The following is a 25955-nucleotide window of genomic DNA, read 5'->3' as shown; positions in this document are numbered from 1 at the left end:
AAAATTTGGATGTGAGGAATCCTTTGTGTGCAAGGTGAAGGTCTATATCCTTTTGAGAGAAAAAGAAAGAAAAGAAAGAAAAAATATGCACAGGGTTTCAGTGAGTTCTTCAGAGTTTCAGCCTGGAGTTCAAAAAGTGAGAAGGTGAGCTACGAGTATCGTGAGCCCACCAAATTTCAAAAAGATCTTTAACATCCTCTCAAGCACATCTGCTAATGATCTAAAGCATCCAAAGCATCGACAGACATCGATCGAAGGAGTTCGATCAACATCAGCCATCGAAAGGGCTCTACAACGATCTAGCACTCGTGAGGAGTCGATCAGATCGGGAGCTTCGTGTGGATGATCCGCAGAGGCTAGACATACTGTGTGACTACATCACGATGATCAGACTCTCTCGACGGTGACCAGATTGCGACGATCTACTACCCGCACAAAGGTATTGTGTTCTGAACACATTACAGTAAAGTGTTTACTATTCAAATTTAAATTTTAAATTTAAATATATGCATGCTATATATCATATTTAGATCCTAGTATAAGATAAATTTTTATTAATTAATTAGATTAATTAATAATTTCCACTGTAAAATAGTGATTTTGAAAAGTTTTAAAATTACCATTTTACCCCTGCACTGATTTTCCCCACAAATGGTATTAGAGCTGGTTCTAAAATATGATATATGAATTTGCATGCATAGATTAAGTTGTAATCTAAAAGTTTAAATTTGAAATTTAAAATTCAAATTTTAAAATTTGAATTTTGAAAGTTGTTCAAAATTCAAAATTCAAAAGTTTGAAATTCAAAATTTAAAATTTGAATTTTGAAATTTGAAATTCAAAATTCAAAATTCAAAAATTTAAAATTTAAAATTTAAAATTTAAAATTTGAAATTTGATTGAAATTTCAAATTTAAAATTGAAAATTTAAAATTCAAAATTTGAAATTCAAAAATTTGAAATTTAAAATTTAAAATTTGTTTAAAATTTGAAATTTGAAATTTAAAATTTAAATTTTGAAATTGGTATATTTAGATATACTTGATCCAAGTAGCAAGTAATCAAATTGGGTTGGTTGCCATGGCTGTCCGGTCATAGGAGAAAAGTAGGGTTTAAAGGCCCTCTCCTCCCATTCGATGGGGTCTCCTATGGCAGTAGGGGTGCTGCTGTAATTATATCCCATACAGATGAAGCAGCGAAAGGAATTAATTGTATAGATTTAATTGTAAAATTTATCATGAATGTATTAGATTAGATCTAAAAGAATATTCATGATTTATTTTGATTGAGTTATTTTCTGTTATGTAATTAGCAATAGGATTGCTATTTATGAAATGTGCTGATCTATTTGTAAAATGAGTCAACATATTTGGTGAATAGAAAATAAAACTTTTTAAATTTAAAAATTATTTTCGAAATGTCAAACCCTGACCCATCAGCCCAAATACTTAATTAAAAGAATTAAGTGTTGTCTAGTAGGTCTAGAATTGTGAATTAAGAACTAAAACAATTGCATAAACTTGTGGGTCAATGGGTTGGATGGATTAGGTCCATAATTGGGTTAGACTAAGGTTAGCTTAAAGAAATGGACTAAATTAGAGTAATTGGTCAAATCTAATCAAAAGTTAAATTAGATTAGGTCAAGGATACTCTAGACTCAACTCCAATAGTTGTAGTTGAATGGGTCCATGTCTTTAACTAGACCAAGATAGACTTAATTCATGGCTACGTGGTGAAACCCTGTTTACTAAGTTGATCAAATTAAAACTAATGAACCGATTGGTGTCTAAGGTAAGTTTGGCAGTTTGACCAGTGGTTTTTAAGCAGGAGCTACTCACAGTGATTCGATCTCTGACGAGTTAATGGCTTATCTCCACCACTGATCTCACTTACCTGGCCAACCTGGTGAATTAGGTTTTGATTAGATCACTTAGTGATTAGGGCTCACCTATGTCATTAGGTAAATCAGTGTGACTGATTTAGGTGCTCCTAATGTTGGCTTTAATTAAATCCTTTTTAAACTAACTTGGTGAAGTCAGTGGGAGGATTGAAATTGGCTGATAATTTATCTTCTCATCTATTCTTTAATAAAATCCTCAAAAATTATTAGGTCCTAAAAATGATTAAGTTATATTGATAACTAAGTTATAGCCTCCCATTAAGTGAGTGATAATGAGTCCATTAGTTTAATAATTATTGGAGGCCCAAAGGCCTGATGCTTATTGACTAATGGAATTATCATTCATAGTATGATAATTTGGTTTGAGTCTTTCTGATGGTGGTTAGGTTGGCCGACCAAAGTTGGGCTTGATCATTTATTGGTCTGATTCACCAAATCAAATCATGTTAATGGTTGGACCTAACCAGATTTTTCAGTGAAGGCCAAAGCCTACTGATTAGGTTTTGGGGCAAAATTAATTACTAGAAATTGTTTAGAGAAACAACTGGTTATGAACCTACCCATAGATGCACATGGGTTGACCAACCAAAGTTGGGCTCGTGTGTAGTCTGTGTGAATTCTAGTACCCACTAAGGAATTAAAGTAATTCTTTGAATTGGAGATAAATGTGGGTTGACTTTTTTTTCGCCCTATCCTTGGTTGGAAGGTTCGCGAAAGTGGGTTTGATCTTGGAGATAAATGTGGGTTGACTTTTTTTTTGCCCTATCCAAATAGAACGTTATCCCAAGTTTCTGAAATTGCTATCCGTTCATTTTCCTCTTTTTTTTTCTCCTCATTTTTTTTTTCTTTTCTTTTGTCTCTTCCTCCTCAAAATTGGAATTCGTAAAAATACTGGAAGAAACTTTAGACTAAAGTCCAAGTCTTTAGTATAAATAATTTATGTACTAATATAGGTCTGATTTTCTTTTATGCAGCTATGGCCACTACCCTGTCACTCCGATCATTATTAGATAATGACAAGCTCATGGGACCTAATTTCGATAGCTGGTATCGAAAATTAAAAATCATCCTTGAGCATGAGTAGATCCTTTATATGGTAACGGATCTGGCACCTGAGGAGCCAGCCCTGAATGCTAGAGGGGTGGTCCGAGACACTTACCAGAAGTGGCTCAATGACTGCACCACCGTTCGGTGCATTATGCTGGCGACAATGAATGATGAGTTCATCGCAGGTTCGAGAACACCCAACCATAGGAGATGCTTCAAATGTTGAACGACTCCTTTGGCATGCCTGACGACGTTGAAAGGCACAAAACTAGTTGTGCCATTTTCAATGCTCGGATGAGGGATGGAGCCTCAGTCACTGATCATGTACTGTACATGATCGAAATGATTGAGCGCCTGAGTAAACTGGGCTTTCCCTTGCATGAGCAGCTCGGTGAGGATGCGATCCTTAATTCTCTGCCCAAGTCCTACCTTCCCTTCCTTACTCATTTTCAAATGACAAAGCCTGCAGTGAACTACCATGGCTTATTGGGGTTGCTGCAGAACTTTGAGAAGGACCACCAGCTCCATAAGGAGTCAGTAAATATTGTGGGAGGGTCTTCTTCTGATCGTCGACCCTTTAAGAAAGGGAAGAAGAAGAAGAAGAAGAAGAATAAGAAAGTGCAGCCGCATGTTGGGATGTTTGCACAGGGTTAGTCAAAGAAGCGCAAGCCCGACCAGAGCCAAGCGGAGTGCTTCTTTTGCAAGAAGCAGGGGCACTGGAAGAGGAACTGTCCTCTATACATTGCCTCACTGGACCCGAACAGGCCAAAGAAGAAGCAAGGTACTTATATGATAATACCTTGCAACTTTTTCATTTGTGATACTACTGCCTGGGTATTGGATACCGGAAGCCCTTATCATATTTGTAATTCGATGCAGGATCTACAAGTCAGTAGGAGATTTGATGAAGGCGAGAGATTTCTGAACGTGGAGATGGAAGCAAAGTTTCAGTTCTAGCATTAGAAATCATGAACCTTGTAATCAATTCTCAAAATATAATTCTGAGTGAATGTCACTATTGTCCAAGCTTTTTATTAAATATTATTTTTGTAGGCCTTTTGGCCATGAACGGTTATCAATTTTTAATAAAAGAAAATATTTATAATATCATTTTGAATGGTGTTACAATGTTTATTGGACAACTTTATAATAGAATTTACTTTATATCACAACCTGTTAATGTTGTTCAAACCTCCGGTAAACACCCTAAAATAGATAATGTGTCAGATGTCTACCTTTGGCACTGTAGGCTAGGTCATATCAATAAGAATAGGATAAACAGGTTGGCTCAAGAAGGAATTCTTGAAGTAGGTGATTATGAATCACTTCCAACCTGTGAGTCCTGTCTTCTTGGTAAAATGACCAAGTCACCTTTTACTGGAAAAGGTGAGCGAGCCAGTGAACTCTTGGGTCTGGTACATTCTGATGTATGTGGACCCATGAGCTCAAGTGCTAAAGGTAGATATTTCTACTTCATAACCTTCACAGATGACCTATCGAGGTATGGGTATGTCTATTTAATGAAGCATAAGTCGGAGTCGTTTGAAATGTTCAAACTATTCTGAAATGAGGTAGAAAAATAAACTGGAAAGTGTATTAAAACTCTTCGATCTGATCGAGGAGGTAAATACCTTTCCAATGAGTTTCTGACATATCTTGGAGAGAATAAGATTCTCTCTCAATGGACTCCTCCTGGAACACCACAGCATAATGGTGTATCTGAAAGGAGGAATCAAACCTTGTTGGACATGGATCGATCCATGATGGGGTTTGCTGGTCTGCCGATCTCCCTTTGGGGATATGCGCTTGAATCGGCTTGTTACCTTCTAAATAGAGTTTCAAGCAAGTCTATAACCAAAACGCCATATGAGATATGGATAGGATGTAAGCCAGTACTCTCGCACCTTAGGGTTTGGGGGTGTTCGGTTTATGTTAAACGTTTAATTACGGACAAGCTAGGACCTAGGTCTGACAAGTGTAATTTTATAAGATATCCAAAAGAGACTGAAGGGTATTATTTCTACCTGGCTGATGAGCAAAAGGTATTTGTTAGCCTTAAGGCAATCTTTTTGAAAAAAGAGTTCCTTGGTGAAGGGACTGTTGCCTCTAAAGTCGAACTTAACGAAGTTCGACAGGTGAAAAAATCGACACAAATTGCTGAATCTGAATCAATTTGATTAGACCAAATTCGGAGCCCATTGTTCGAGCACCCATAAGGCGATCTGGTAGAGTACCACATCAACCGGATAGATACTATAGTTTCTTGATCTGGGATGACGATCCTATTGAACTTGATGAAAATGATGAGGATCTAATCACCTACATGGATGCAATGCAGAGACCCGACTCTGAGAAATGGCTAGAGGCCATGAAATCCGAAATGGAGTCCATGAAGGTCAACGATGTGTGGATATTGGTTAACCCACCCAAAGGAGTAAAATCCATAGGGTGTAAGTGGGTCTTCAAGAGGAAGAGGGGCGCAGATGGAAAGGTGAAAACCTATAAAGCCCGTCTGGTTGCCAAGGGATATTGTCAACGTTATGGTATAGACTATGACGAGATATTTTCTCCTGTGGCAATGCTTAAATCCATTCGGATTATGCTTGCGATAGCTGCCCATCTGGACTATGAAATCTGGTAGATGGATGTGAAGACAGCTTTCCTAAACAGAGAGCTGGATGAAGAGGTGTATATGACACAACCTGAAGGATTCACATCCACAGATGAGTCTAAGGTGTACAGACTACAGAGGTCCATTTATGGACTTAAGCAGGCATCTTGAAGTTGGAACATACGTTTTGATAGGACGATCAAGATATATGGCTTCGTTAAGAACGGAGAAGAGCCATGCATTTATAAGTGGGCTAATGGTCCAGTAGTGGTATTTCTTGTATTGTATGTGGATGATATTCTCTTAATCGAAAATGATGTCCCTGCATTACAGGAAATAAAGATTTGGCTGTCGTCACAGTTCTCCATGAAAGATTTGGGAGAAGCTTCCTGCATCCTAGGGATGAGGATCTATAGGGATAGATCTAAAAGGTTGCTTGATTTATCCCAGTCTACATACATAGATACTATGCTGAAGAGGTTCAGCATGGAGAATTTCAAAAAAGGCTATTTACCGATAGGCCATGGAATTTTTCTCTCGAAGAGAGATTGTCTGACAATACCTCAAGAGAGAGAGCGTATGGGTAGGATTCCATATGCTTCGGCAGTGAGAACTATTATGTATGCCATGACATGTACATGACCAGATGTGGCATACTCACTAGGGTAGTGAGTAGATACCAATCTGATCCAGGGGAGAATCACTGAAAGATTGTTAAAACTATCCTGAAGTATTTAAGAAATACTAAGGACCAGTGGCTTGTTTTTGGTGAATCGGACTTGAGACTTATAGGGTTTATAGACTCTAGTTTTCAGTCTGATCACGATGACAGCAAAAGCGTGTTGGGATTTATTTTTACCCTTAATGGTGGGGCTATCTGCTGGAAGAGTTCCAAGCAACACACTGTAGCTGATTCCATTTGCGAGGCGGAGTATATCACTACATCAGATGCTGCCATAGAAATGGTGTGGCTAAGAAAGTTCATCACCGAGCTCGGAGTAGCACCCTCCTTTGTTGGTCTAGTTCTGCTCTACTGTGACAGCTCTGGAGCCATTGCTCAGGCGAAGGAACGAAGGCACACCAGCGGACGAAGCATATTCTGTGCCGCTACCATCTCATCCAAAAAATTATGGATCGAGGTGACGTCGACCTTCAAAAGATTGACGGAAAGAATAACCTGACCGATCCATTCACTAAAGCCATTACGGTGAAGGAGTTTGATGACTGCAAGTCGAAGATGGGTATTAGATATTGCACTGATTGGCTTTAGGGCAAGTGGGAGATTGTTGGGAATAGTGTCCCAAAGTCAATCATCAGTCTGTTGATGGTTGTACTCATTTTTGTATATGTACATGAATTATGAATTAATAAAAATTATTTTGGCATTTTTCATCATAAAATATTTCATCTCCTAATGAACTCCTATGTTATGGTGAAGTCCTTAGGACATTTAGACTCGACAAAGGAGGATTTGTCATTTAGTCCTTAAATCTATTCGCGACCAAATGATACGTTGTTACCAAGGACGACAACGTTTATCAAGCATAGGTCATTGTGTGCCATATAGGTTGGTTGTTTTCTTAACCAATGAGTGTGGAGACACTGGTATGGCATACAGGTGAGATGTAAGGGTACATCTGCACTGAACGTGACCGACTCCGGAGCTATTTCTGCTATCCAAATTTACTCCGATGGAATATGGGTATAAATGTCCCTCCGACCTGAGACCACCATGGTGACTTGCAAGCAACTCACTATAGTTAGGCACTAGACTATCTGATTTTCTAATTCAGTGACGGAAGGCTGCTGGGTGTAGTCAAGTACTTGACTTGTCAGTGTGTGTGTCAAGATGGGATTGACCACTCCAGTTTAGGAGCTGTGTACAGTCATGTTTCAATTTAGCAAAACCTTAGCCAGGGTAGTCTTTGTGAGGAGTCACAGGACTGTTTGAGTTGAACACGATTCGGATGATCTAATCAGGGTTGACAGTTTAATCCTGAGTCATCCTAAACATAGAGGTCAAAAGGATGAATTATACAGTAACCATATTCACGTAGGTTCTGAGTGTTGCGATTGTGACCATTCAACCTATCCGATCGTCGGGTACCATTGCTAGATGGTCACTTCGATTAGTACAGGAATTGGTTCTTATGCTACCGGCTTAGGTTCGAACCTGTGGGGTCACACACATTAGAGGTTCCTATCTGATCTGATAGCTGGTGAAGAGTCCTTCATGTCTGGGATTCTGTGATCGAGAATCAGGATTCTCTGATCATGAATTCCACACATTTTGGGTACCGGGGTCAAGAGTCCCACTGGTTTAGGACACTTCGATCAGGGTTACATATCGATGAATTCTGATGCCCGATTACCCATCGAATTTGGACTCAATATTTATGAGAGGTTTAATTAGTGATTTGATCACTAATTAACTTAATTTGATTGAGTAATTAATTTTATTGGGAATAGTATTCCAAAGTCAATCGTCAGTCTGTTGACAGTTGTGCTCATTTTTATATTTATACATGAATTATGAATTAATAAAAATTATTTTGGTATTTTTCATCACAAAATATTTCATCTTCTAATGAACTCCTATGTTGTGGTGAAGTCCTTAGGACTATTTAGACTCAACAAAGGAGGATTTATTGTTTAGCTCTTAAATCTGTTCGCGACCAAATGATACGTTGTTACCAAGGATGACAATATTTATCAAGCATAGGTCGTTGTGTGCCATATAGGTTGGTTGTCCTCTTAACCAATGAGTGTGGAGACACTGGTATGGCATACAGGTGAGTTATAAGGGTACATCTGCACTAAACGTGACCGACTCCAGAGCTATTTCTGCTGTCAAGATTTGCTCTAATAGAATATGGGTATAAATATTCCTCCGACCTGAGATCGCCACGGTGACTTGCAAGCAACTCACTGCACTTAGGCACTGGACTACCTGAATTTTTAATTCAGTGACAGAAGGCTGCTGGGTGTAGTCAAGTACTTGACTTGTCGGTGCGTGTGTCAAGATGGGATTGACCACTTCAGTTTAGGAGTTGTGTATAGTCGTATTTCAATTTAGCAAAATCTTGGCCAGGGTAGTCCTTATGAGGAGTCACAGGACTGTTTGAGTTGAGCACGATTCAGATGATCTGATCAGGGTTGATAGTTTAACCCTGAGTCATCCTTAACACAGAGGTCAAAAGGATGAATTATATAGTAACCATATTCACGTAGGTTGTGAGTGTTGCGATTATGACCATTCGACCTATCCAGTCGTCGGGTACCATTGCTAGATGGTCACTTCAATTAGTACAGAAATTGATTTCTGTGCTACCGACTTAGGTTCGAACCTGTGGGGTCATACACATTAGAGGTTCCTATCTGATCTGATGGCTGATGTAGAATCCTACATGTTTAGGACTCAGTGATCGAGAATCAGGATTCTCTGATCATGAGTTCCACACATTATGGGTACCGGGGTAAGAGTCCCACTGGTTGGGATTTTTCGATCAGGTTTACATATCGATGAATTCTGATGCCTGATTGCCCATCAAATTTAGACTCAATATTTATGAGAGGTTTAATTAGTGATTTGATCGCTAATTAACTTAATTTGATTGAGTAATTATTTTTGGATCAAGTCCAATTGAATTGGATTCAGTTGGGTTTGACCCGATTAGGTTAAGAGTTGACCTAATCGTCGAGATGGTTTGGTCCCTGATTTGATCAGTGGTTGGGCTTAATCAATTCCTGATTTGATTAGAATTTTATTGAGCCTAATTAAGCCTAATTAAGTTTGGTTTAAATTAGTCTAATTGGACCTAACTTATTTGGTTTAATTAGGTTGGTTTAAATAATTAAACCACCTTGACCCAATCTCCATGCGCCACCTCACTTCCATTGCATCCATTTGGATTCATGAGAAGGAACTTCTCATGAATTTTTTCCTCATGCCAAGCCCTCTCCACGCCCCACTTTAATGTGCCAAATGGATGGATAAGGATGATTGGTTGGCCATTCAAATTCAAAATAAAGTTTGAATTTGAATGGGCAATCAATCTTTGCACCTTATCCCTTTTTTTTACGCCCTATTTATTACATGAGAAAAGATTTCTCTTGAAAATACTCCATGTATAATTTAAGCCATGCCTCATGCCTTTAGTGGATAAGGGATGAGTTGGTGTCCATTTGAATTTAAAATTTGATTTGAATTCAAATGTGCAATTACTCATCTTTATCCTTTCTTTTGGATAAGACGTTTGACGTTGTTATAAAAGGAGGAGAAGAGTGGGGCATGCAAGAAGAAGTTTTTTGGAGAAAAATTTTAGGGTGTGAGAAGTCTTGTGCATGAGAAGAAAGTCCATATCCTTCTAAGAGAAAAAGAAAGAAAAGAAAGAAAAGTGGGTGCAAAGTTTCCGATGAGTTCCCTAGAGTTTTAGCTTGGGGTTCGGGAAGTGAGAAAGTGAGCTACAAGTGTCGTGAGCCCACAAAATCTCAGAAAGATCTTCAACATTCTCTCAAGTATGTCTGTTGATGATCCAGAGCATCCGAAGAATCGACAGATATCGATCGAAGGAGTTCGATCAGTATCCACCGTCAAAAAGACTCTACAATGAGCTAGCACTCGTGAGGAGTCGATCGGACCTGGAGCTTCATGTGGATGATCCACAGAGGCCAGACACACTGTGTGGCTACATCGTGATGATCAGACTCTCCCGACGGTGATCAGATTATGGCGATCTACTATCCGCATAAAGGTATTGTGTTCTGAGTACATTACAGTAAAGTGTTTACTGTTCGAATTTGAATTTCAAATTTAAATGAATGCATGCTATATATCATATTTATATCCTAGTGTAGGGTAAATTTATGTTAATTAATTTATATTAATTAATATTTTTCCACTATAAAATTATAATTTTGAAAAAGTTTTAAAATTACTATTTTACCCCTGCACTGAATTTTCTCCATAAATGGTATCAGAGCAGGTTCTTAGATATGATATATATATTTGCATGCGTAGATTAAGTTGTAATCTAAAAGTTTAAATTTAAAATTTGAAATTTGAAATTTATTTGAAATTTGAAATTCAAAATTTAAAATTTAAAATTTAAATTTTGAATTTTGAAATTTGAAATTCAAAATTCAAAAATTTGAAATTCAAAATTTGAAATTTAAAATTTGGTAGAAATTTTAAATTTTAAATTCAAAATTTAAAATTTGAAATTTGAAATTCAAAATTTGAAATTCAAAATTTTGAAATTTGAAATTTGTTTAAAATTTAAATTCAAAATTTAAAATTTGAAATTTGAAATTTAAAATTTAAATTTTGAAATTGGTATATTTAGATATACTGGATCCAAGTAGCAAGTAATCGAATTGGGTTGGTTGCCATGGCTGTCCGATCATAGGAGAAAAGTAGGGTTTAAAGGCCCTCTCTTTCCATTCGATGGGGTCTCCTATGGTGGTAGGGGTGCCGATACGATTATATCCCATGCAGATGAAGTAGCGAAAGGAATATTCATCATTTATTTTGATTGAGTTATTTTCTGTTATGTAATTAGCAATAGGATTGCTATTTATGAAATGTGCTGATATATTTGTGTAATGAATCAACATATTTGGTGAACAGAAAATAAAACCTTTCAAATTTAAAATTATTTTTGAAATGCCAAATCCTAATCCATCAGCCCAAATACTTAATTAAAAGAATTAAGTGTTGTCTAGTAGGTATAGAATTATGAATTAAGACCTAAGACAATTGCATAAACTTGTGGATCAATGGGTTAGATGGATTAGGTCTATAATTGGGTTAGACCTAAGGTTAGTTTAAAGAAATAGACTAAATTAGAGTAATTGGTCAAATCTAATCAAAAGTTGAATTAGATTAGGTCAAGGATACTCTAGACTCAACTCCAATAGTTGTAGTTGAATGGGTCCATGTCTTTAACTAGACCAAGATGGACTTAATTCATGGCTACGCGGTGGAACCTTATTTACTAAGTTGATCAAATTAAAACTAATGAACCAGTTGGTGTCTAAGATAAGTTTGGCAGTTTGACCAGTGGTTTTTAAGTGGGAGCTACTCGCAGTGATTCGATCTCTGACGAGTTAATGGCTTATCCCCACCACTGATCTCACTTACCTGGCCAACCTGATGAATTAGGTTTTGATTAGATCACTTGGTGATTAGGGCTCACCCATGTCATTAGGTAAATCAGTTTGACTGATTTAGGTGCTCCTAATGCCAGCTTTAATTAAATTTTTTTTTAATCTGACTTGGTGAAGTCAGTGGGAGGATTGAAATTGGCTGGATATTTTTTTCTCATCTATCCTTTAATAAAATCCTCAAAAAATTATTAGGTCCCTAAAAATGATTAAGTTATATTGATAACTAAGTCATAGCCTCCCATTAAGTGAGTGATAATGAGTCCATTAGTTTAATAATCATTGGAGGCCCAAAGGCCTGGTGCTTATTGACTAATGGAATTATCATTCATAGTATGATAATTTGGTTTGAGTCTTTCTGATGGTGGTTAGGTTGGTCGGCCAAAGTCGGGCCTGATCATTTATTGATCCAATTCACCAAATCAAATCATGTTAATGGTTGGACCTAACCATATCTTTTTAGTGGAGGCCAAAGCCTACTGATTAGGTTCTGGGGCAAAATCAATTACTAGAAGTTGTTTAGAGAAATAACTGGTTATGAACCTATCCATAGATGCACATGGGTTGACCAACCAAAGTTGGGCTCGTGTGTAGTCTGTGTTGATTCTAGTATCCACTAAGGAATTAAAGTAATTCTTCGAATTGGAGGTTGAGGCTACCAGTTCGTAAAAATATTGGGAGAAACTTTAGACTAAAGTCCATATCTTTAGTATTTATAATTTATGTACTAATAGAGGTCTGGTTTTTCTTTATGCAGCTATGGCCACTACCCTGTCCCTCCGATCATTATTAGATAATGACAAGCTCATGGGATCTAATTTCGATAGCTGGTATCGAAAATTAGAAATCATCCTTGAGCATGAGCAGATCCTTTATGCAGCAACGGATCCGACACCTGAGGAGCCAGCCCTGAACGTTAAGGGACAGTCCGAGACACTTATGAGAAGTGGCTCAATGACCGCACTACCGTTCGGTGCATTATGCTGGTGGCAATGAATGATGAGTTCAGCCACAGGATCGAGAACGTCCAGCCACAAGAGATGCTTCAAATGTTGAACGACTCCTTTGGCATGCCTGACGATGTTGAAAGGCACAAAACTAGTTGTGCCATTTTCAATGCTCAGATGAGGGATGGAGCCTCAGTCACTGATCATGTACTGTACATGATCGAAATGATTGAGCGCCTAACTAAACTGGGCTTTCCCCTGCACGAGCAGCTCGGTAAGGATGCGATCTTTAATTCATTGCCCAAGTCCTTCCTCCCCTTCCTTACTCATTTTCGGATGACAAAGCCTACAGTGAACTACCACGGTTTGTTGGGGTTGCTGCAGAACTTTGAGAAGGATCACCAGCTCCATAAGGAGTCGGCGAATGTTGTGGGAGGGTCTTCTTCTGGTCGTCGATCCTTTAAGAAAGGGAAGAAGAAGAACAAGAAGAAGAAGAATAAGAAGGTGCAGCTGCATGCTGGGACATCTGCACAGGGTCAGACCAAGAAGCACAAGCCCGACCAGAGCCACGCGGAGTGCTTCTTTTGCAAGAAGCAGGGGCACTGGAAGAGGAACTGTCCTCTATACATTGCTTCCCTGGAGCCGAGCAGGCCGAAGAAGAAGCAAGGTACTTATATGATAACACCTTGCAACTTTTTCATTTGTGATACTACTGCCTGGATATTGGATACCGGAAGCCCTTATCATATTTGCAATTCAATGCAGGGTCTGCAGGTCAGTAGGAGATTTGATGAAGGTGAGAGATTCCTGAACGTTGGAGATGGAAGCAAAGTTTCAGTTCTAGCATTAGGAATCATGAACCTTGTAATCAATTCTCGAAACATAATTCTGAGTGAATGTCACTATTGTCCAAGCTTTTTATTAAATATTATTTCTGTAGGCCTTTTGGCCATGAACGGTTATCAATTTTTAATAAAAAAAAACTTTTGCAATATCATTCTGAATGGTATTACATTGTTTGTTGGACAACTTAATAATAGAATTTACTTTCTATCACAACCTGTTAATGTGGTTCAAACCTCCGGTAAACACCCTAGAATAGATAATGTGTCAGAAGTCTACCTTTGGTCCTGTAGGCTAGGTCATATCAATAAGAACATGATAAATAGGTTAGCTCAAGAAGAAATTTTTGAAGTAGGTGATTGTGAATCACTTCCAACCTGTGAGTCCTGTCTTCTTGATAAAATTACCAAATCACCTTTGATTGGAAAAGGTGAGCGAGCCAGTGAACTCTTGGGTTTGGTACACTCTGATGTATGTGGACCCATGAGCTCAAGTGTAAGAGGTGGATATTTCTACTTCATAACCTTCACAGACGACCGATCAAGGTATGGATATGTCTATTTAATAAAGCATAAATCGGAGTCGTTTGAAATGTTCAAACTATTTCGAAATGAGGTAGAAAAATAAATGAAAAGTGTATTAAAACTCTTCGATCTGATCGAGGAGGTGAATACCTTTCCAATGATTTTCTGATAGATCTTGAGGAGAATGGGATTCTCTCTTAGTGGACTTCTCCTGGAACACCACAACATAATGGTGTATCTGAAAGGAGGAATCGGACCTTGTTGGACATGGTTCGATCCATGATGGAGTTTGCTGGTCTGCCAATCTCCCTCTGGGGATATGCACTCGAATCAGCTTGTTACCTTCTAAATAGATTTCTGAGTAAGTCTGTAACCAAAATGCCATATGAGATATGGATAGGACGTAAGCCAGTACTCTCGCACTTTAGGGTTTGGGGGTGTCTGACTTATGTTAAATATTTAATTACGGACAAGCTAGGACCTAGGTCTAACAAGTATAATTTTATAGGATATCCAAAAGAGACCAAATGGTATTATTTCTACTTGGCTGATGAGCAAAAGGTGTTTGTCAGCCTTAAGGCAATCTTTTTGGAAAAGGAGTTTCTTGGTGAAGGGACTGTTGCCTCTAAGGTCAAACTTGATGAAGTTCGACAGGTGAAAAAACCGACACAAGTTGCTGAACCTGAACCGAATTTGATTAGATCAGATCCGGAGCCCATTGTTCAAGCACCCTTAAAGCGATCTGGTAGAGTACCATGTCAACCGGACAGATACTATGGTTTCTTGGTCCGGGACGGCGATCCTATCGAACTTGATGAAAATGATGAAAATTCGATCACCTACATGAATGCAATGCAGAGACCCAACTCTGAGAAATGGCTGGAGGCCATGAAATCCGAAATGGTATCTATGAAGGTCAACATGTGTGGACATTGGTTGACCCACCCGAAGGAGTAAAACCCATAGGGTGTAAGTGGGTCTTCAAGAGGAAGAGAGGCACAGACGGAAAGGTGGAAACCTATAAAGCCTGTCTGGTTGCCAAGAGATATCGTCAACGTTATGGTATAGACTATGACGAGACGTTTTCTCCAGTGGCAATGCTCAAATCCATTCGGATTATGCTTGCGATAGCTGCCCATCTGGACTATGAAATCTGGCAGATGGATGTGAAGACAGCTTTCCTAAATAGAAAGCTGGATGAAGAGGTGTATATGATACACCTGAAGGATTCACATCCACAGATGAGTCTAAGGTGTACAGACTACAGAGGTCCATTTATGGACTTAAGCAGGCATCCCAAAATTGGAACATACATTTTGATAGGACGATCAAGATGTATGGCTTCATTAAGAATGGAGAAGAGCCATGCATTCATAAGTGGGCTAATGGTCCAGTAGTAGTATTTCTTGTATTGTATGTGGATGACATTCTCTTAATCGAAAATGATGTCCCTGCATTACAGGGAATAAAGATTTGACTGTCGTCACAGTTCTCCATGAAAGATCTGGGAGAAGCTTCCTACATCCTAGGGATGAGGATCTATAGGGATAGATCTAAAAGGTTGCTTGGTTTATCTCAGTCCACGTACATTGATACTATGCTGAAGAGGTTCAGCATGGAGAATTCCAAGAAAGGTTATCTTCCGATAGGCCATAGAATTTCTCTCTCGAAGAGGGATTGTCCGACAATACCTCAAGAGAGAGAGCGTATGGGTGGGATTCCATATGCTTCGGCAATGGGATCTATCATGTACGCCATGTGTACACGACCAGATGTGGCATACTCACTAGGGGTAGTGAGTAGATACCAATCTGATCCAGGGGAGAATCACTGGAAGGTTGTTAAAACCATCCTAAAGTATTTAAGAAATACTAAAGACCAGTGGCTTGTTTATGGTGAATCGGATTTGAGACTTATAGGGTTTACAGACTCTAGTTTCCAGTCTGATCATGATAACAGCAAAAGTGTGTCGGGATTTATTTTTACCCTTAATGGTGGGTGTTGGGTATAAAATACCCCCCAGTCGAAGTTCATGTCAGGAGTGACCCTCCAGGGATTCTATCGACGTCCGACCTTCGATGACATCTTTCCGAACCTCTCCGACGGCCGAGCCTCCGTAACGTTCCCAAGCTCTGCCGACGGATAAACCCCTACCAGCGTCAACTGAATTCTCCACGACGGACGGACTCCATCCAAGTTTCTACGATGGTTGACCACCTTCTAGCTTTCGTCTGGACTCCTACGGGAGTCAGACCTCTTCCCCAAACTCCAACTACAGGTAGCCTTCATCCAGACTCCTACGGGAGCTAGACCTTTTCCCCGAACTCCAACTGCAGGTAGCCTTCGTCCGAACTCCTATGGGAGCCAGACCTCTTCCCCGAACTCCAACTGCAGGTAGCCTTCATCCGAACTCCTACGGGAGCCGGACCTCTTCCCCGAACTCCAACTGCAGGTAGCCTTCATCCGGGCTCCTACGGGAGCCGGACCTCTTCCCTGAACTTCGACTGCAGGTAGACTTTGTCCGGGCTCCTACGGGAGCCCGACTTCTTCCCCGAACAGGTAGACTTTGTCCGAGCTCCTACGGGAGCCGAACTTCTGCCCTAAACTCCTGTTGCAGGTAGACCTCACCCCAAACTCCTACAAGGGTCGGACTCCGAGCTTCTACTGCAAGCGACCCACTCCGAGCTTCTGCTACAAACGATCTACTTCAAATTTCTACCACGAGCGATCCGTGCCGGATTCCCACTATAAGCCTTCACCTGAGCTTCCATTATGGACTAATTCCTTTCGGATTTTTATTGCAGACAGGCCTCGACCGAGATTCCTTGACAAATGGTCCCCATCCGGGCTTCTACGAAAATCGAACTCCGATCGAACTTCTATAGCAGACAAATTTCGAGCTCGTGGAATCCAGCAGATGGACCCCTCCAGCGGATGAACCTCTCCAACGCCATCCGACATCCACCGTCGGTCGACCCTCTGCCAAATTCTGCACGAAACCGGACTACGTCTGCGGAAAGCCTCTGACCGAGCTCCTACGGCAAGTGGTCCTCGCCTGCAGCCTTAACGCCCAAGGCACCCAACAGGATTTGCAACATCCGAGCTCCTCTCAGATGGATAGCTACCTCTCTCCGCCAGGCATCTCAACCGAACTTCGGCCGATAGGCCTGGACCCCCTGGCAGGCCACAGTAACGGCCACGACTCTGCTCCACTTCCTGCGATGGATTCCGCACGGCTCCATCACTCCCTGGCAGGCCACAGTAATGGCCACGACTCTGCTCCACTTCCTGTGACGGATACCACGCGGCTCCTCCACTCTCTGGCAAGTCGCGACAATGGACGCCGCTCCACTCCCCGCAACAGACTCCACGTGGCAGGTCACGGTGATGACCACGATCCCACTCCACTACTCTTCATAACAAACTCCTCCTGGCCCCGAACGGCCCACTACCAGATGGTTACAAACGTCGCTATCAGTCTATTGCACCCTCCGCCTATAAAAAGAGGACCCCAGATATGTTATTCTTTAAGCTCTAATTTCTATCTCAAAACTCTGCTAAAATTTCCGTTCAAGCACTCTATTCTTGTTGAGGCAGAGAACTGACTTAAGCATCGGAGGGTCTTGTCGGAGCACCCCCAACTCCGGTTTAGACTTCCTTTGCAGGTCCCGACGGTGACCGTGACTCCCTCGACTCCAGCTTCTCTGACGCGGTGGATTTTTGCACCAACAGGATTGGCGCTAGAAGGAGGGCATGTGTCTTCGCAGTACCCTTATTCTTAAAGGAGCACTCAACGGGACCGCCTCCGGTCATCCTCTCCGACATCCTCTTCTCCTTCCTCTACCATATCTCCATCTGATGCCTCCCCGAAGGGCATCCTCCAGGCGGTCGATGGCCTCTACGGCCAGATCTCAGCGGGCTCCGCAAGCTCTGGCCCCATCTTCGATTTCCCAAGCTTCTCTTCCTCCGACGATAGTAGTCAGCATGGAGCAGTCTGATGACCGGCCTCCGACCGATTTCACCAACACCATCTCGGGAGAATCCTGACAGGGAACAATCGATGTACTGGTCGGACCTCCCAAGCGGCAAAGGATTGAGGAATCCATAACCTTTACTGAGGAAGATGCTCGGGGAGTTTAATTCCCTCATAACGATGCAGTTGCAGTTTCTTTAAATATAGTTGATTACGATGTGCGCCACATTCTTGTCGACAATGGAAGTTCGGCCGATATTTTGTTCTACGATGCCTTCTCAAAAATGTCCATCCTTGACAGTCGTTTGGGACCGATTAGCTCCCCTCTGGTAGGGTTTACCGGCGATGCTATCCCGATGGAGGGGGTAATAACTTTGACTGTAACCGCGGGTCGATATCCAAGACAGTCCAGGGCTTTGGTGGATTTCCTGGTGGTGAAGGCACCGTCAGCCTATAATGCAATCCTTGGCCGACCTGGCCTCAACGCCCTCCGGGCCGTGGTGTCGACCTACCATCTGAAATTGAAATTCCCTACTAGCCAGGGGGTCGGAGAAGTCAAGGGAGACCAAGCCCTGGCCAGACACTGCTACAGCATAGCCTTGCAAAGAAGTGACCAATCTGACCTCTGTCTGGTTGATGGATTGGATGCCCCCGATGATCTCACTGAGGAAAGGGGTGGGCCAATCGAAGATCTGGTTTCGATCCCTTTGAACGATGGGAATACAGAGCATGTGGTGAAGATCGGCTCCAACCTAGGGGAAGAGGTGCGGACGCAGCTCATTGATTTCCTACGAAAGAATGTGGATATTTTCGCTTGGGTTCCAGCAGACATGTCGGGGATTGACGCAGAGGTCATGGAACATCGTCTGGCCGTTGATCCAAAGCATCGACCGACGAAAGAAAAAATTTGAGGTCATGCACCGGAAAGGAAAAAAGCGATAGCCGAGGAAGTGGATAAACTCCTGAAAGCCAGATTCATTAGAGAGGTCAATTATCCTGAATGGATTTCCAACGTTGTCCTAGTCAAAAAGGCAAATGACAAGTGGAGGATGTGTATAGATTTCAAAAAGCTAAATAAAGCCTGCCCAAAGGACTGCTACCCTCTTCCCAGGATTGATCAACTGATGTATGCAACCTCGGGCCATGAGCTTCTCACCTTTATGGATGCATTCTCCGGCTATAATCAAATTAGAATGGCGCCAGAAGATGAAGAAAAGACTGCTTTCATTACTAACCGTGGTCTTTACTGTTACAGGGTCATGCCCTTCGGCCTCAAAAATGCAGGTGCGACCTATCAGCGGCTGGTGAACAAAATCTTCAAGGAACAGATCGGCCGCAACATGGAGGTCTACATGGATGATATGCTCATGAAAAGTAAATCTTCAATGAAGCACGTCGCCGACCTCGAGGAGACCTTCGACGCCCTCTGAAAATATAAGATGAAGCTGAACCCGACTAAGTGTGCTTTCGGAGTGACCTCGGGGAAGTTCCTGGGCTTCTGGTATCGGGGCGCGGAATTGAAGCCAATCCGGAGAAAATTCGTGCCATCCAGGAGATGACCGCCCCAAAGTCGATAAAAGAGGTTCAACGCCTTATAGGGAGGGTGGCAGCCCTGAATCGCTTCATTGCGAGGTCGGTCGAACTATGCTTACCCTTCTTCCAAACCCTCAAGCGGCCGAAGAACTTTTGTTGGACCACTGAGTGTTAGCAGGCGTTCGAAGAACTAAGGAGCTACCTCAGCTCGCCTCCGCTATTGGCGAAGCCCGAGCTCGGAGAGGAGTTGTTCTTGTACTTGGCGATCTCCCCTATGGCCCTCGCAGCAGTGCTTGTTAAGGAAGAAGCAAAAATTCAACGGCCGATCTACTACATCAGTCGCACGTTGAGAGATGCCAAAACCAGGTATACCAAATTAGAGAAACTAACTTACGCCCTGTTGATTGCAGTCCGGAGGCTCCGACATTACTTTCAAGGGCACACCATAACATTGCTCACCGACCAGCCGATTAAGGCGGTTCTGCACCGGACGGATGCTTCTGGGAGGATAGCGAAATGGGCGATCGAGCTCACAGAATTCGACATCAACTATCAACCTAGGCTGACAGTAAAAGCCCAGATACTGACAGATTTATAGTAGAATGTACTATCTCAGAGGAGGTCGAACCTGAACAAGGTGAAGCTGACTGCCTGAAGTCCTGACTGAACTCCTCTGAAGAAGAAACAGACCCCCCTGATTGCTTTTGGGCCCTCTATGTGGACGGATCCTCCAACATATCGGGCGCAGGCGCAGGCCTGATTTTGATCAGTCCGGAGGGGATCATCGTGGAGTACGCGCTGTGCTTCAAATTCTCCACAACGAACAATAGAGCAGAATATGAAGCTCTGGTCGCGGGATTGAGGATCGCCAAAGAATTAGGAGTAGATCGGCTCCAAGTCTACAACGACTCCCAATTGATGGTGGGACAAGTCAGCGAAAACTATGAAGCACGGGAGGATAGCATGGTTAAATATCTTGAAAAGGTAAAGGAGCTCGTCCCCGCCTTTAGTAGCTTCAATATCAGGCAGATTCCAAGAACAAAAAATACAAGGGCCGATCTTCTCTCCAAGTTGGCTACGCTGGCTCCGGTTGAATTGTCCAATGGTGTTCTCTTTGAAGTTTTGAAGTGTCCGAGTACGGAAGAATCACGGCCCGTGATGGAAGTCAGCCATGAGCCCAGCTGGATCGACCCTCTGGCGGCATATCTCAGAGATGGGATTCTCCCTCATGATGCAAAAGAGGCTCGGAAGCTCAGAAATCAAGTCTCCCAATACATCCTTTATGAGGACAAGTTGTACAAGAGATCATATTCTTTGCCCCTTTTAAAATGTCTCCGACCTTCAGAAGCTGACTACGCCTTGTGGGAGGTGCACGAAGGAATCTGCGGAAGCCATCTGGGGGCTAGATCCTTATCCCACAAGTTGCTCCGCCAAAGGTATTACTGGCCGACAATGTATCGTGACTCCATTGAGTACGTCAGAAAGTGTGACCGATGTCAGAGATATGCCAACATCCAGAGACAGCCTGCCTCCGAGCTTACACCCTTGAGCACCCCATGGCTATTTGTGCAATGGAGAATGGATATCCTTGGACCCTTTCTCGTGGCGTCGGGGCAGAGGAAGTTCTCTTGATAGCAATTGACTATTTCACCAAGTGGGTTGAAGCCGAACCGCTGGCAAAAATCACAGAAGCTAAAGTACAAGACTTCATCTGGAAGTCTATTGTTTGCAGGTTCAGCCTATCGAGAACCCTAATTACTGATAATGGCGGCAATTTGCGGGAGCGAGATTCATCGAATTTTGTGAAGACCTGAACATCTCCCACAACTTCACATCGGTAGCCCATCCTCAAGCCAACGGCGAAGCTGAAGTGACCAACAGAACTCTGCTACAAGGAATCAAGACAAGGCTCGAAAAAGTGAAGGGAACTTGGGCAGACGAACTTTATCATGTGTTGTGGGCATACCGAGCTACCCAAAGGTTGCCCATAGGGGAAACCCCCTTTGCTCTAACCTTTGGAATGGAGGTCGTTATCCCAATTGAGCTCAAACTCCCATCGGCATGAGTCGTGGCATTCAGCGAACATCACAATCCGCAAGGCCTTAAAGCTAACCTTGACTTGTTAGAAGAAAAGCGAGAGGCAGCTCAAGTTCGGATGGCAGCCTACAGGCAGAAAGTCATCCGCTATTACAACTCCCGGGTCAAAAATAAAGTCTTTAGAGCAGGGGACCTGGTGCTTCGACGAGCCGCCGTCTCACAACCTCAGGATCGAGGAAAGCTTGCCCCAAATTGGGAAGGCCTGTACGAAGTCAAGGAGGTAGTCCGGCCTGGAACTTACTACCTCAAGGAGCTCGGAGGAGTAGACCTCCCGTGACCATGGAGCTCGAAAAATTTACGAATGTATTACCAATAACTTTACTTTAAATGAAAGTTTTATATCCACATGTCTTCTCTCTTGGCACGAGCCTATATCGACAGGACTCGAAACAAACCGTGTCGGGAGCAGGAGGAGAACCTCGTCTCGACACAATCGAAGGCCTGATTACACTTAGATCGGATGGGGGGAGAGGCCCTACAGCGCCCATATGCGCCCCCACAGCCCTGTTAGGGACAGGAGGAGAACCTCGCCCTAACAGGAGCAAAGTTGAAGGCCCGGTTATTTTTAGATCGGATGGGGGGAGAGGCCCTACAGCGCCCATATGCTCCCCCACAGTCCTGTTAGGGATAGGAGGAGAACCTCGTCCTAACATGAGCAAAGTCGAAGGCCCGATTATTTTTAGACCGGATGGGGGGAGAGGTCCTACAGCGCCCATATGCGCCCCCACAGCCCTGTTAGGGATAGGAGGAGAACCTCGCCCTAACAGGAGCAAAGTCGAAGGCCCGATTATTTTTAGATCGGATGGGAGGAGAGGCCCTACAGCGCCCATATGCGCCCCCACAGCCCTGTTAGGGACAGGAGGAGAACCTCGCCCTAACATGAGCAAAGTCGAAGGCCCGATTATTTTTAGACCGGATGGGGGGAGAGGCCCTACAGCGCCCATATGCACCCCCATAGTCCTATTAGGGATGGGAGGAGAACCTCGTCCTAACATGAGCAAAGTCGAAGGCCCAATTATTTTTAGACCGGATGGGGGGAGAGGCCCTGTAGCGCCCATATGCGCCCCCACAGCCCTGTTAGGGACAGGAGGAGAACCTCGCCCTAACATGAGCAAAGTCGAAGGTCCGATTACTCTTAGATCGGATGGAGGGAGAGGCACTGCGATGCCCATATGTGCCCCCATAGCCCTATTAGGAACAGAGGAAGAACCTAATCCTAACTTGAGCTGAAACTGATTACATCAAAAATAGGGGAAGAACCTCATCCTGACACCAACTAAGATCCGATCATTCAAGACTAGATAAGAAAAAGGAAACTTTCTCAGCGGCCCCTCCGCGCTCCCGCGACCCGACTAAGAGTAGAGGGAAAACCCTCACTCGAGAAAAGAAAAGAAAAGAAAAAGGGGAGGGGGGTTAAAAAAGAAAGCGACGAATTGCATCAGCGACGAACAGAAAATAAATTACATCAAAGATACAGGAAACCTCGTCTCAGCGAGGATTGGGGTTCTTATCAAAATCTTCAATTTCGCAGAGAGCTCTCAACACAGGCCAAGGATAAGACGGCTTCCTCAGGGCGACAAGAAGCTCAGACCTCCGAGCTCGAACCCTGAAAGAAGGTGTCAAACCCGAGTGGCCCTGGACAAATCTGCGGCCATAAACAAAAGGATGGGCCAACATGACGGCAATCGGGTACCTCCGAATGGCATCAATATCAAGCAAGGCAAAAGCCGAAAGGAGCTCGGCAAATGATAATTCAACATGTGAGTAAAAAAGGTAACGAAAAATTTCCTTCTCATATCATTGACTAAGCATTACAGAGCCCTTGAGGCTGAAGAAGAAAGATGACAAAAAAAAAAAAGTGGGCCGACGTGGCGATGACTAGGAACCTCCAGACAATGTCGGCATCAAAGAAACAAAGGAGGGGGGAATACCACACTAACAATAGTGAATGAAAGAAGTTCGGCAGGAGATAATTTGATGCAAAGTATGGGCAAGGTAATAAAAATCTTCTTTTTATTCTTGATTAACAAGGGGTACGGTACAAAGCCCTGAGGACCGAGGAAAAAAGAACATTACTACAAGACTTGAAAAGAATACATTAAAAACCGCTCCAAGCTTTCGACTTCTCCTTTCGGTTCCATCTTCCTCAGCAGTATCTCCCAACACGTGTGATGAATCCATCGGCTCTCGCCCTTGCCTCGTTCCGCACCATTGCTGAAACCCCAACCCTAGGGGGAAAAGGGGGGGATAGAATTCAAGGGGTAACGACGGCGACGATCTGTATCGGGAAGAACCGGAAGCACCCCAGAGGCCGCGATGACGTCGGAGGCATGCGCCACCACCGCATGCTCCCCGATAACCACCATCCCAGGTACTTCGGTGAGGTCGGCATGTGCTACTTCCACCACCCCCACAACAAGTTCTACTGTCCCACCGTCAGCGCCGACCACCTCTAGTCCCTCGACCCCGACGACGTCAAGGAACCTGCCATGGCTTATGACGGTAACTCTACCCCCTTGACCGGTATCGCCCCATTCAACTACTTCAAAATTCTCGGGTAGGACGCGCTCACCGGCTGGTTCTGTTATCAAATCTCTGTTGTTGAAGAAATTCTCCCTCGAGCCCCCTGCGAAGCTGTGGGAGCCCTCGGTGGTAGTTCGACAGTCGCTGAACTCACAGGCCACTGTTTCCCCCCTCCTACTCCTCCCGATCCGCAGCATCCTCTCGAGATTGACCTCCGGGGTAGAAGCCCCGACGGGAGGATTCCCCAAAAGGGCTCGGAAGACAGAAGGCAGCAGGAAGCCGACAGAAATAGCGAAGATTGGCACGAAGAATGCTTAGGGTCGAGAAAGGCGCTGATGGGTGGCTAAACTCTCGGGCAGAAGAAAAGCGTCGTCTAGACTCTCAGGCGAAATGAAGCCACTGGAGGGAGGGAGGGGACTTAAATAAGCGACGGGGTCCGGCACAGCTATGACGGTGGATATCCCTAGGTCAACCAATGCCCGCCACATGTCCCACTCACTGTGGCGCAGGGCTGACTGCTGGCGGGACCATTATGGTATGGTGTTTGGGATTACGCTCCAGCGAGAATTCTGAAAGGTCTCTTCGAATCGCCCCGATTTGAAAAGACTCCAGCACGCGTGCATTAAATGCCAAGATTTTCAAGGACGGTCGTGCGCGGGCTTCAAGGGAGCAACTTCGGCTATGAAAATTTCTCTGTACTTCCTTCATTCGAAACTCAAACTCGAAAGTAGGGGGACTGGTGTTGGGTATAAAATACCTCCCAGCCGAAGTTTGTGTCAGGAGTGACCCTCTAGGGATTCTACCGACGTCCGACCTTCGATGATATCTTTTTGAATCTCTCTGGTGGCCGAGCCTCCGCAACGTTCCCAAGCTCTGCCGATAGATAAACCCCTACCAGCATCAACCGGATTCTCTGCGATGGACGGACTCCATCCAAGTTTCTACGGTGGTTGACCACCTTCTAGCTTTTGTCCGGACTCCTACGGGAGCCGGACCTCTTCCCCGAACTCCAACAATAGGTAGCCTTCATCCGGACTCCTACGGGAGCCGGACCTCTTCTCCGAACTCCAACGTAGGTAGCCTTCATCCGGACTCCTACAGGAGCCGGACCTCTTCCCCGAACTCCAACTGCAGGTAGCCTTCATCCGGACTCCTACGGGAGCTGGACCTCTTCCCCGAACTCCAACTATAGGTAGCCTTCATCTGGGCTCCTACGGGAGACGGACCTCTTTCCTGAACTTCAACTGCAGGTAGACTTTGTCTGGACTCCTACGGGAGTCGGATTTCTTCCCCGAACAGGTAGACTTCGTCCGAGCTCCTATGGGAGCCGGACTTCCGCCCTGAACTCCTGTTGCAGGTAGACCTCACCCCGAACTCCTACAAGGGTCGGACTCTGAGCTTCTACTGCAAGCGACCCACTCCGAGCTTCTGCTACAAATGATCTACTTCAAATTTCTACCACGAGCGGTCCGTGCCGGATTCCCACTGTAAGCCTTCACCCGAGCTTCCATTGTGGATGAATTCCTTTCGGATTTCTATTGCAAACAGGCCTCAATCGAGATTCCTCGATAAATGATCCCCATCCGGGCTTCTACAAAAATCAGACTCCGATCGAACTTCTATAGCGGACAAATTTCGGGCTCGCAGAATCCAGCAGCTGGAACCCTCCAGTGGATGAACCTTTCCAGCGCCATCCGACATCCACCGTCAGTCGACCCTCTGTCAAATTCTGTGCGAAACCAGACTATGTCTGCGGAAAGCCTCTGACCGAGCTCCTACGGCAAGTGGTCCT

The sequence above is a fragment of the Elaeis guineensis genome, chromosome 11, assembly GCF_000442705.2.
Source record: "Elaeis guineensis isolate ETL-2024a chromosome 11, EG11, whole genome shotgun sequence".
Taxonomy (NCBI): domain Eukaryota; kingdom Viridiplantae; phylum Streptophyta; class Magnoliopsida; order Arecales; family Arecaceae; genus Elaeis; species Elaeis guineensis.
Note: the sequence above shows the minus strand (reverse complement) of the source record.